Below are 13,114 nucleotides of genomic sequence, written 5' to 3'. Positions count from 1 at the left end.
TCCCATTTTAACACTGCAATACTCCCCAAAAGCTGAGCAACAAGGAGCATTTTGCTCTTTTCTAGTGGGTAAACGTGTATGCAGATCTGATGCATCTTGAAATTCCCACAGTCTTTTAGGACTTCACTAGTTCACTCTGGATCTAATTTTATTGTCCAAAATACAGCAGAGTTGACAGTGACTTTGACCAAAACGCAATAATTACGTGAAGGATCCGTGCAGGTCATAATTTCCAGGAAAGTTTAAGGTTATCTTTATTATATTTAAATATAGTGTGCTGAATAATGACACTGTGTCATCTGTATTTTAGTGAGTGTATAATTTTCCCATGAATCAAATGTCTTATGGACACCACAGCCCTCAGCTGCACCTACCTGCTGCGAGATCTGTATAAAAAGGTGAAGTTTCAATTACGCTACACATGTTGTTCCTCTAATGCTCTGAGGTGTGAAATTAATAGCCGGAAAACAGAGTATTTTGTTAAGATTCCTTTATGATATCTGTCAGTGTAAGACTGGACAATAGCCTCTACCCTGTGTCATATGAAGTCCTGTTAAGCAGGAGTTACATATTCCAATAAAAATGACACAAACTGGGAAAAATGGATGATATGAAAATCTGTTACAAAATACATGTGTACATTTCTCATCCATCAGGTTGGTGAGGACACTGGGAGTTTTGACTAGTTATTTAGAAGACAGGAATACTTGTGGAGGTGTGGGACCAAGAGAGAGGGCATAGGAAGTGTATACTGACATTTTTCAGAAGGCTAGAGACTTAGTTATGAAGGTATAAAGAGCAGTATATTTTTTGTTGCATTTATAATAGACAGTTTTTCTTTTATGCTCAGGTTAGAATTGCAGGGGAAAAAAAAAAAGAAATTGATGCAAAAACTAATTTCAAATGCCACAGAGAGCTGGTATGCCAGCACATAAATTACCAAAACACTGACGTTACAGAATATTATTCTCCTTCAAAAAAGTTTGTTTGGGAAAACAGATCAGCAGTCCACACAGAAAGCCAAAGAAAGTGCCTTATTTTGTTTTAGCTACCACATCATTGAGATTATTACTTAAGCTTTATATCTAATAATACAATAATATATATTTCTTTTAAAGCGGTGTTTGTATGATTGTATTTTATGCTGCGTATTTATTAGTTGGTTATGTTTAAAATACTATAGGGGCGCCTGGGTGGCTCAGTCGGTTAGGTGGCTGACTTCAGCTCAGGTTATGATCTTGCTGTCCGTGAGTTCTAGCCCCGTGTCGGGCTCTGTGCTGACAGCTCAGAGCCTGGAGCCTGCTTCATATTCTGTGTCTCCCTCTCTCTGACCCTCCACTGTTCATGCTCTGTCTCTCCCTGTCTCAAAAATAAATAAAGGTTAAAAAAAAATTAAAAACATATACTATACAGGGGCGCCTGGGTGGCTCAGTCAGTTAAGCCTCTGACTTCAGCTCAGGTCATGATCTCACGGTTTGTGGATTCAAGCCCCGCGTCTCTTTCTGTGCTGACAGTTGGGAGCCTGGAACCTGCTTCGGATGCTCTGCCTCCCTCTCTCTCTGCCCCTCCCCCGCTCTTGCTCTGTCTCTCTCTCAAAATAAATAAGCATTAAAAAATTAAATAAATAAAACACTATACATACCTACAATATTTTTGTATACCTACTCATAAAGGACAAAGACCATGACAAAGACCATGAAGAAGTCTGCCCCATCTAGAAGTGTGGGAAGGGGAAGAGACAAAGCAAGGTCTTTTGCAATAAGGAGCCGTGGGATGATGGTATGACATGCCATTTACAGCATTGGGATCATAGTTTTTTAAATCTTTTTTTTAATTTATGTTTTTGATGTTTATTTATTTTTGAGAGAGAGAGAGAGAGCTAGCGCGAGTGGGGAAGGAACAGAGAGAGAGGGAGACGGAATCTGAAACATGCTCCAGGCTCCGAACCGTCAGCACAGAGCCCGACGTGGGGCTCGAACCCACGGACAGCGAGATCGCGACCTGAGCCGATGTCGGACGCTCAACCGACTGGGCCACCCAGGCGCCCCTGATAGTGTTTTAAATCTTAACTGTTATGTGTTTAATTTAAATACATGTGGCCATTCTAAACACTATCGACGTGACGGAAAAGAGAACCATTCCAAAGTGTTTTCCAGGAAGCTCGGGGGTTGGTGCTCAGATTCCGAAGCTGCACAGTGAGCATCAGAGCCGAGGAGTCAATTCAGGAGAGCAATGCAGGAGGGTAGCTCTGGGAAATCCCTGACCTACACTTCACCCCGGCTGAGAAAATACGGCGCGCACCTTTGAACTCAGAAGCATTAGTGGGCGCAGTTGTTGATTTCTGCCCTTTGAAGTGTCCGTGAACTAACACTATCTGTAATTGCAGGGTAGGGCTAAGCCATACACCAGAAATGTTAATAAAATGTTTAAGTGATAACCTTAGTTTTCTGGAATTGTTATGACAGGGTTTTCAAATGACTTGGAATTTATTAACTCCCAGTATATTACTAAAGAGATTGGATCGTAATAAAAACTAATGTTTGGAAAGAAACTTATAACTTACCAAGCTCTTTCCTGTTTTCTCATGTCTTTCCTTAATAGAGAACATAGAAATCGATAGTCTGTCTCACAGCTAATAACTAATTTAGCCCAATTAATTCAACCCATATATAGGCATAAATTATGTATCTTTGGAAAACTTCAGTCACATTTTAAGTAACCAACATTGATTGAACCAGCAAGGTGATTCCTGAATCTCTTTGTCCTCGTAGACAAAGCCTCTGTTGTCTCATTGTCTCTCTTTTTCCCTCCCGTTATCTTGGATGCTGCCCCTTCCTCTCCATTCTTTCCCTGTTTTTCTTCGGCTCTTGCCTCTTCTCTTTGTTCTAATGTTTTCTGAATATCAACATTATTCGTGACAACTCTGAGACCTCTGTGTGACATTTCAGAAATATTTGACTCTGCCCTTGACCGTAAGAAACATTGGAATGGAACAGGAGCAGTCCACATTAAGTTTGACCATGAGACATTTGGTTTCTCTAGGAATGTTCACATTTACTTCCCCTTATATTTAAGGTGTTTGCTTATAAACAATCATTAGGTCTAAGAATGTGGCAGTGCATATGGGATGGGTTTCACTTAAGAAGCGAACTCAACTTTTATGTTACATTTAGATAAGTCAACGTGACTGACACACACATGATAAAAACGTAAAAATAGAAATCTATTCAGAATATAAGGAATACTTACATAGAAAAACTATACCCATTACTCAGATTAATAAATCGATATTACTGGTGATTCTTTTCTAAACCCTCCTGTGTTCTTTTCCAAGCACATTCTCCTTCAGTCCGCTAGTTATAACCCTCTCTCGACTGATGTTGCAATCAACTTGTTTTTCTTCATACTTTTACCTCCAATGCATACATTCATAAAAATCTAGTTAGTTTTTCCGGTTTGGGAACTTAGGTCATTGCAATCGAATTGCAATAATCCCATTTTGCCTTATTCCTTTGGTTCCATATTGTATCTACAAGAGTTATCTTAAAAAAACAAAAACAAAAACAAAAAACAAGGGTTATCTTTATATTGTTGCTGTAGTTCATTTATCCTCACTGCTGTATAATATTCCAGTCTGAGACTATACCAAAGATGCTTTATCTTTCCTGGCATTACTGACCATTTGGATTCCTCCCAGTTGGGACCTAAAATAAGCAATGTGACTAAGGAAGATCGTATATGTGCTGCCAGGGGCTCATTGCATTGTCTGCGGCGACCCCTGCCTCTCCGTCCTCACACTCTGTGCGCGCTCTAGTTCATTCTCAGTCTCTGTCACGGCTGGTCTGTGTGGCTGGTGGGAATGGCCCGAGCGAACGGATGGATGACACTTGACACTTGAGAGACTGGATTGGATAAAAGTCTGTAGTTCCTTCTTGAGTGCTCACTGGCTCCCTCTGTCTCTGGCGGTCTGTCTGTCTCTGCATGTTTATGTGTGCGTGCGCCTCTCTCTATCTCCCTCTTCCTCAGATTTCTTGCTCTGGAGGAAGACAGCTACTGTGTTGTGAGTGACCTTGTAAGGAGGCCCACGTGGTAGGAAACTGAGAATGCTAGTCAGTAGCTCCTGAGGACCTGAGCTTCCTCAATAAACGTGGGAGTGGGTTTGGAGACAGGTCTTCTATTTGAGCCTTGAGATGACTTCATCCCTGGCGTCTAGGTGGGCCATACCCTCATGGAACATCCGAAGCCAGGGCCACGCAGCTCAATGTCTCCCAGATTTCGGACAGTGTGAGAATGTGAGATAATAAATGTGCGGAGTTTAAAGCTTCTACTTTTAAGGATAAATTTTATAGAATATATAACTAATGTAGCATTAGTTTCTTTCTGACACGTACCCAAGACTGAAATTACTGGGCCATAGGTCTTGTGTATATTCAGCTTATTAGATAATGAAAAAAAATAGTTTTCAGTGTAGTATACTATATCTTTCAATATTTTTCAGTATACTATACTACATATTTCAATAGTTTTCGGTATAGTATACTATATCTTTCAATATTTTTCAGTATACTATACTATATATATGGAAGCCCCTTTACTCCAAACCATCACCCTTACCAAGCACTAGCGTTTCCGGGCTTTATAAGTTTAAACAACGTAGTGCCAATGCAATTGTATTTCAGTGTGGATTTAATGTACGTTTCCCCGGTTACCAATGGGGGGTGCACTTTATCGTATCACCATTTGCCATCTGTTGCCCCTTTGTTGTTAAGTAATTCTTCACATCCCAGGGTCATTTACCTACTGGGCTATAAAGATATTCTCCAATATTAATTTCAACTTTTTGACTGACATATTTGGATCTTTGATCTATACGCAAGTGCTTTGATGCATATGATATAAGGTCTGAGTTGTCTTTTTCATCCATATGGACACCTATTTACTAAAAAGCTTCAGCCGTCTCTTTTGGGTCAGCAAATGTCCTCAGGCAAAAGCAGTGACTGAGTGCTGGTCTTCAATCTCAGGATCTCTCTTTCCCATAGATTTTGGCCTTATAATTTTATCAACATGTTAGTTTTTGAAAAGCTTTGAGAAGCGTTTAATGAGTTTTTGTCTGTCAATTTCCTGTAGCGTTTCCATTATCTTATTGAAAAATTGGTCTCAATTGTTCAGCCTACTATTACTAGAATAAATTTCTACTCAGCTATTTTAAGATTTACAGTGCCTTTTCATACAGATAATGGATAGTCTGTCTAATTTTAGGGTATATTAGCTTCAATGCCCTGTCTCATATTAATTGAATAATAAAAATATCACATAAAAGTCAACTGGTTGAAAATCAATAAATACATGTTATGCACATAAATTCGATTGTCTATCACACTCAAAATTATTAGGTGTCTTTTATGGTATGTTTTAACTATCGGCACAGTAATGTCGGCTAACAAACCAGCTCATAACTTAATGTCTTAAAGCCGTATTTATTTATTCTGGTCCACGCGTCTGGAGATGAGCCCCGCTAGGCCTGGCTCCAAGCGGCCGGATTGGTCTGGGATGCTCCTGCGTATTTGTCCTCCACGGACCTGCCGGACCAGTGAGCCAGTGAAGCATGTTGTTCTCACAGTGGACGTAGAACCCTTCAGGTACATTTGAAGCTTGTACTTGCGTTATTTTTGCCAAAATCTTTCTTGTCCAAAGAAAGTCCCGTGGAGTGAAAAGAATACTCCTCCTCCGGTGGGAAGAACTTTAAAAAGCAAACGATGTGAACTCAGCGTGGTGAGGAACCAGGCCAATAATTCAATCTACCACTCTTCTCTATCCGACATGCAGACACTCATTTGAGAAATGGTGTTGTCCTGGAATGCAAGCATGGTTTAGGCAACATATAACCCTTTTCAAAGGTTGTTAAATCGGTATAATTTGTTTCACTTGCATTGAGCATATCTGCTTTTTGTGTGGAGAACATTTGAAGCCGGAGAAGCTTGATTCTTAAGCCTGTCTATGTCTAGTAATATGAAAATGTCGCATAAATTGCGTATACCGAAGATCATGAAAAACCATTCAACAACCAAATTATTAGACACATTGGACCCATATCACTGGCATACCAAGTGTTATGTGTATTATAGTGTTGTAGTACTTTCGTGTATGATATATAGAGACATTAATTTTATATTTTGATCTATATTAATCTTTGGACAGCCAGTGCATTTTATTTATTTATTTAAAGATTATTTTTTAATGCTTATTTATTTTGGAGAGAGAGAGAGAGAGAAAGAGAGAGAGAGAGAGACAGCACACGAGTGGGGGAGGGGCAGAGAGAGAGGCACAGAATCTGAAGCAGGCTCCAGGGTCTGAGCTGTCAGCACAGAGCCCGATGCGGGGCTTGAAATCACCAACTGTGAGATCATGATCTGAGTGGAAATCCGACGCTTAACCAACAGAGCCACCCAGGCGCCCTGCCAGTGCATTTTAAAAACCGAATATATCTAAGTGCATAATGTTATAATTATGTGTTTCTTCTTTCCTTTGTCTCTTTTTCTCTCTTCCACTTGGCCACACATTGTAGCATTGTTTCCACATTAGAGCACAAATGCACAGACTCAAAACCTTGCTCCTTTAACAGTTTAACTCTTAGAGCCACACCTCCAAAGAGCCAAAGTTATTTAGCCGAGCAGATCTTGCTTTTGTGTTTTATTGTTCTCTCCTTCCTTTCTTCCTTCCTTCCTTCCTTCCTTCCTTCCTTCCTTCCTTCTTTTCTCTTTCTTTCTTTCTTTCTTCCTTCCTTCCTTTCTTTCTCTTTCTTCCTTCCTTCCTCTTTCTTTCTTTCTTTCTTTCTTTCTTTCTTTCAGTGTGAGAGAGAATGTGAGCCGGGGAAGGGCAGAGAGAGAAAGAGGGACAGGGGATCTGAACCACGGTCTGTGCTGACAGCAATGAGACTAATACGGAGCTCAAATTCATGAGCCCTGAGATCCCGACCTGAGCTGAAGTCTGCCCCTCGAGTTCAACACGCTGAGCCCCCCAGGTGCCCCCATTGTTTGTTTTGCTTTTTAAGGCAATGAAAAAGCTCAGGCCAAATCAGTGACAGAGGAATTAATGATACTGAAGTTTTTCTGCCCAAACTTTAACTTCAGTTAGCAAGACACTCATGAAATGCAGCAAAGTTAACTGTATGAAGTGCGGCTAGTGTAGAGTGTATAGGATGACAACTTTAACGTTCTCAAGCAGATAGTTAACCAGAATTAGATTACAATGTATTTGTAATATTTTCTTCATTGATAAAAGTTAAATGGAGAGTCACAACCCTGGTAAGTAGCAGGAAAGCCTGTCCACAAACACATCCAAACACTTGAAAACATGTATGATATAGCACACAAGAAAAAAAGGGGCAATCCTCGAAAGCCAGGAACAAAGAAGGAGCTGAGGGCAGGAGTGATGAGCTCGTGACCTGGTGCTCTTACAACCCAGGACAGTGGTGGTGTTGCTATCTGACCTGTGTTTCATCGTGAATTGGGTTTTAGTACCTCAGTACAAGCCTAATTAGATGGAAGGTCAACGGCTCCAGAAAAGTAGAGAATTAGAATTAAAACTCTTGCACTAACGGGGCACCTGGGTGTCTCCATCGGGTAAGCATCCGACTTCAGCTCAGGTCATGATCTCACGGTTCACGAGTTCGAGCCCCACATTAGGCTCTGTGCTGACGGCTCAGAGCCTGGAGCTGCTTCGGATTCTGTGTCTCCCTCTCTCTCTGCCCCTTCTCTGTTCATGCTCTGTCTGTCTCTCTCTCTCTCTCTCTCTCTCAAAAAATAAACATTAAAAAACAACCTCTTGCATTAAGCTATCATTCCAATGAAAAGGGGACTAAAAATCTTCAGCCACTGGCCTTGGAAGACAAAACAAAGACGCTCGTTTTTCTCTCCTGGAAAACGTGTGTGAAAAAATGCTCACAAGCAATCTAAGCCTGGGGCTTACTGTTGGCTGGAATGCAAATTTTCAAAGACAACAGTATATGAGAAGCTCCAGTTTAAGAAGCTAACAGATAACCTGGTGCTGTGTCAGTGATACCTCTGGGATCCTTGCAGAAGTAAGTGAAGAGAAACTATCACTCTGCAGGGACAAATCCTAACGCTCCCATCTACACCCTTACCACCAATTTAAGATGAGTTTACATTTAAACATTACAAACATATGGTGGAAACAATCCACCTCAGTCAGCAAACAGGACAAGTGGAAGGATTCACATTCCAGGGACCTAAGCTGTTGAAATCACAATATGAAGGAGGACATGAAGCAGATGGTTAAGTGGTCACAAGGATGAAGGTAATCCTTAAAGAAAGGAAAAGATCCAGTATTAGAATATAATTTTTTTAATGTTTATTTATTTTTGACAGAGGGTGGGGAGGGGCAGAGAGAGAGGGAGACACGGAATCTGAAGCAGGCTCCAGGCTCGGAGCCGGCAGCACAGAGCCCGACGTGGGGCTCAAACTCATGAACAGCAAGTTCATGACCTTGGATGCTTCACCAACTGAACCACCCAGGCACCCCTCTATTTTCTATGTTTTGTCACTGCCCTTTAATGCTTTGTATGTCTGTATTTCTTTGTTGCATCCTGGGTAACCGCCTCATGTTTGTGTTGCAATACTCCAATTTGTTTCCTTAACTATAATCAGTCCAGATTTTTGCCTTACTTTAAAAATTCCCATGACCGTATTTTTAATTTCAAAGATTTCCAGTTGTTTCTAGACCTTTTCAGGTTGTTTCATTTCTACCCATTTTTACGGGTCATAATTCCTTGTTTTGTTTCGATAGATATAATTCTTCAATTAACCTTTATGAAATGTTAAATATGCTTAAATCTTTCTCAGACTAGCCCACTAAAAAGTTTTATTTAGAATGTTTTCATGTACCTAACACTGATTTTGTTAACTGCCTTTTTGACCATGGTTTTTATTTTCCTGGTTTTTGGAACGGGTGATTTTAGACTCATACCGAGTGGAATTTTTTCCTTTGGCTGACAGACTCTATCCATAAGTTTATATATACCTGTCTACTAGCTTCCTGTGTGACTCTTAAACTGGTTCAGACTCAGTTCTTATAATGACTGTTTCAGTCTTCTGTCCCCTAGTGATAATAACAATAATTACCATTTACTGAGTACTTGCAACGGACCAAGCATTCTTCTTGGTGATTTGTTGGTATTAACTCATTACCTTCAGCTCTCTGACATAGCCACAATTTTATTCCCATCTTATACATGAGAAAAACAAGACACTCAAAATTTAAGTAACCAGCCAAACGTCACAGGATGGTAAGTACTGGAGTCAGGATTTGAACACTTTCTCAGGAGCGCAGCTTCTGAAACACTTCAATAGTACCTTGAGTTTCTGGAATGTAGGATCTGGAATCAGGACCCTGGGGAGGCGCATTCCGCGTTTCTGGCTCCTAGTGAGTATTAGTCTTTTTTTTTTTTTTTTAATGTTTATTTATTTTTTAGAGAGACAGAGACAGAGCGAGAGCGGGGGAGGGGCAGAGAGAAAGGGAGACCCAGAATCCAAAGCAGGCTCCACGCTCCCAGCTGTCAGCACAGAGCCTGATGTGGGGTTCGAACTCATGTACTGCAGGATCACCTGAGTCGAAGTCGGAGGCTTAACCGACCGAGTCACCCAGGCGCCCCAGTAAGTGTTAGTCTTATGCAACAGTTGATGTTGAGAGTTTAGCGAGGCTGCTCCATGATAGCGTTCGCTTGGTATCCATTTTGTTTGGCCAGGTGGCCTACAGGGACCGCTGACACTAGCCCCTCATGCAAACATGGGCCCTGGGTTGCAGCTCAGAGTGACCGGCAAATGTAACTTCCTAGTACGACTTTCCCAAGACCTAGTGCAAACAACAATCCCCTTTGCCCCCCAACACCTTCCCCTTCTGGACCCCTTAAATAACACTCTCGTGGGGCTTCCCAAAACCCCAATCTCATTTTAGCCTGGGAACCCCAAAGCCCTCCACCCAGGGACCCTCATAAAGGCCTGTGTCTCCATCTGCACTCTGCCTTGACTTTCCGTATGACCCCTGGAGGCATATCGCGTACTTTCTCCAGGACCTGTGAGTAATAAACTCCATTTCCTTTTCTCCTGTGGTCTGTTGTTGAACAGCGGCTCACCATCTGGTACCTCGTGCTCTGCTTAACAAGTGTTAATTTGACAAATTCCTAACAGTTGTGTTCTTGGTTCAGGAACCGGGAATCTCCGTGGGATAACTCGGCTTCAAATAGGATTGAGGGATTCTTTCTACCTTTTGTGTTCTCAATATCCTCGCTTCCTACCTCCAGCTCCCTGGCGGGACTTCCCACAACCACGATCCTACTTGGATTTGGCATTTTAATTTAAATTTCTGCTGAATGGAGCTGATTTTAAAACCTTGCTGCTCTTGTTGAAGCATGAGCACCATTTGGACTGAGAGTCTTCAATTTCTCTCTCTCTCCTGGGCTTTTTGTTTCCCACCAGGAAATCACTATGTGGAGAACTTACGGTCTCTTCCAGTACGGATTGGCTAGTTACACAATTACGGTGCTAGTTTTAAAGGCAGAAAACAACAGCAACAAAAATCCCTCCATACTTCCAACAGTTTGGTGGGCTGACATTTGTCCCTGGGAAGGACATCTCCAGAGGTTCTACGCTTGCTGCACTCTCATGTTTTTGTTGTTTTCTCGCCTTATTTTTATTTGAGGATATCTCTGGGGATTCTCCTGCAGTTTCCTCTTTATCCACTGGGTGTAAGGCGATCTGATTAAAAGTCTCTCAAGGCAGCTTGCAGCTCGGCAGGCCTGGAATGTCCTTCCTCGTTTTGCCCTCACCTCTGTGTCACATTATCTGGCAAATCATTTAAATTCAGTTTACCATGGAAATGTCCCATATATGTGCACCCCTATAGGGAGGGGTCCAAGTGGCAGTTGAAGCCACATACTGGATTGAACATGTCTGATTGCATGTCACTCTGATGGTGATTAGGCCCTCCATCTCCCCATAACTTCTTCCGTTTTCCCATTCCAAGGTGAAAACCTAAGACTATAAATGCAGGTGATGTGAGTTCTATTATTCTGCCTTATTTTGCTTGGGCTGTTGCTCACTTAAAATTTGTTTTAATGTTTATTTTTGAGAGACAGAAGGGGGGAGAGAAAGAGAGAGAGAGAGAGACAGAGAGAGAGAGAGAGAGAGAGAGAGAGACAGAGAGAGAGAGAGGAGGTGGGGGAGGGGCAGAGACAGGAGGACAGAGGATCTGAAGTGGGTTGTCTGCACTGACAGCAGACAGCCCAATGCGGGCTTGAACTCACGAACTGTGAGATCATGACCTGAGCCAAAGTGGGACACTTAATCGACTGAGTCACCCGGGTGGCCCGCTTATTTTTTTTAATTAATTTTTTAATGTTTATTTATTTTTGAGAGTGTTGTTTTTTGACTTAGCACCAGCTTCCGTATTTCGTAAGAAATAACCATCTAATAATCCTTCACACCCTTCCAATTGCCTTCCTATCCTTCATTTGCCCCACTAACCTTATAAGACTCTAATGTCTGTTGCCAAACATCTTTCTTTCCCTTCCCTATGAGTAGCTCCTTCTCTACCAATGGGGATGGTGTTCTAGAACAGTCCTCAGGAACTAAATAGTATTTACTCCTGCTAATATGTCTACCCACCAATTTCTTAACCCCGCCCTAAAATTCAGTATATATAGAACTGAATAGAATTGAGGCTTCAAAGTCACCTTATGGCATGTTCCAGGCCATCCTCAGAGACTGTGCGTTTCCTTCCACATCAGCTGAACAAACAGCACGCTCTTTCCAGCTGTGGATTGTCTCCAAGTCTCACCTGTGCCGAGTAGTAAGAGTTGCTACACCGGAGAGGCCTGCTATTTGACTTGGGGTGGGAAGTGTTTGTCAGCCTTTGAAATTCAAACAAATGAACCCAGAAGTCTTGTAGCTCTGGAAAACATCTGATGTCCCTTTGATTCTTAGACTGTAAAGGCCTTTCCTGGCAGCCTCCAGACTTGTAAACTCTCCAAACGCCTATTCAGAAAGCATGTTACATACCTTGCTTGAATTAGCCTGCATTATTATATCCTGTTCAGTTTTTTGAGCCAAGAGTGGTTCTGTGGGCATCTGGCCAGAACAGTAAATAGTTTTTTATAAAAAAATCATGTTTTCTTGCTTCCCATCCTTAAGATCACATGATATTAAGAATAGACCACAAATCTTACCACTTCTACCTTAAAACCGGAGGAAAGTTTGAGATATGGGCAATGGGAACTATGGGGACCTGAGACATCAGGTTTAAAGGTGAAAGTGTTCACCCTCATGTTGTATCTGTTTAACCCCCCAAAAGTACTTGGAAACCTTTCCTCACCTCCTCAACTTCTTATCTTAAGAGAGTTATCTAGACACATCTTCTAGATTATACATGTTAACAGTGACTTCAAAATAAAATTGATTATCCTTATAATCAATCAGTATTCTCCTGCTTTATGGAAAGTCCTGATAATCGGTTTATAATAAATACTGTCATCAAAATAGCATGGTGTATTCAAGAAGATGTAAGCATATCTAAAATTTGCTGATACTAATTGCATCGTTTTTAAAGCTTATTTAATAATCTCATAAAATTAACTATAATAGCTTTGAATAAATACGCATTTATTTTAAAAATAGAGTCTTCATTGTGGTATATGAAGTACACAGTCAGTACCCAGGGGAATGGTTACTTTTCCAAAAGGACTTCCAGAGAGGGTGTAAACAAGATGTCTGTGTGAAACTGTCCCTTGAGTTATTTCACGTTGTGTGCTGCGTCTGGCGGTCTGCAACTCTCACCCTTGGAGGGATGTGGGAAGGCAGTGGTAGGGTTAAGACTCCCCGTAATGACTCAGCAAACCTGCTCGAGAGCCAGAAGAATTAGGGAATTGAGCTGAAAAGTAGCCAAGCCATTCGACTGAGGAGCAAGGAAGCCAAGGACCACATGCACATTTCCCCCAGATGATTCCAAAAATGAGGATACCACTGCAAGCCAGAGTAGGGCTACGTATAACTAAAGATTGAAGTCCGTGTCATAAAATTCAGTCTGAGCTGCATTGAGGATC

This window comes from Panthera onca, chromosome F2 (assembly GCF_046562875.1).
Source record: "Panthera onca isolate mPanOnc1 chromosome F2, mPanOnc1 haplotype 2, whole genome shotgun sequence".
Taxonomy (NCBI): Eukaryota; Metazoa; Chordata; class Mammalia; order Carnivora; family Felidae; genus Panthera; species Panthera onca.
This window is presented reverse-complemented; position numbering follows the sequence as displayed.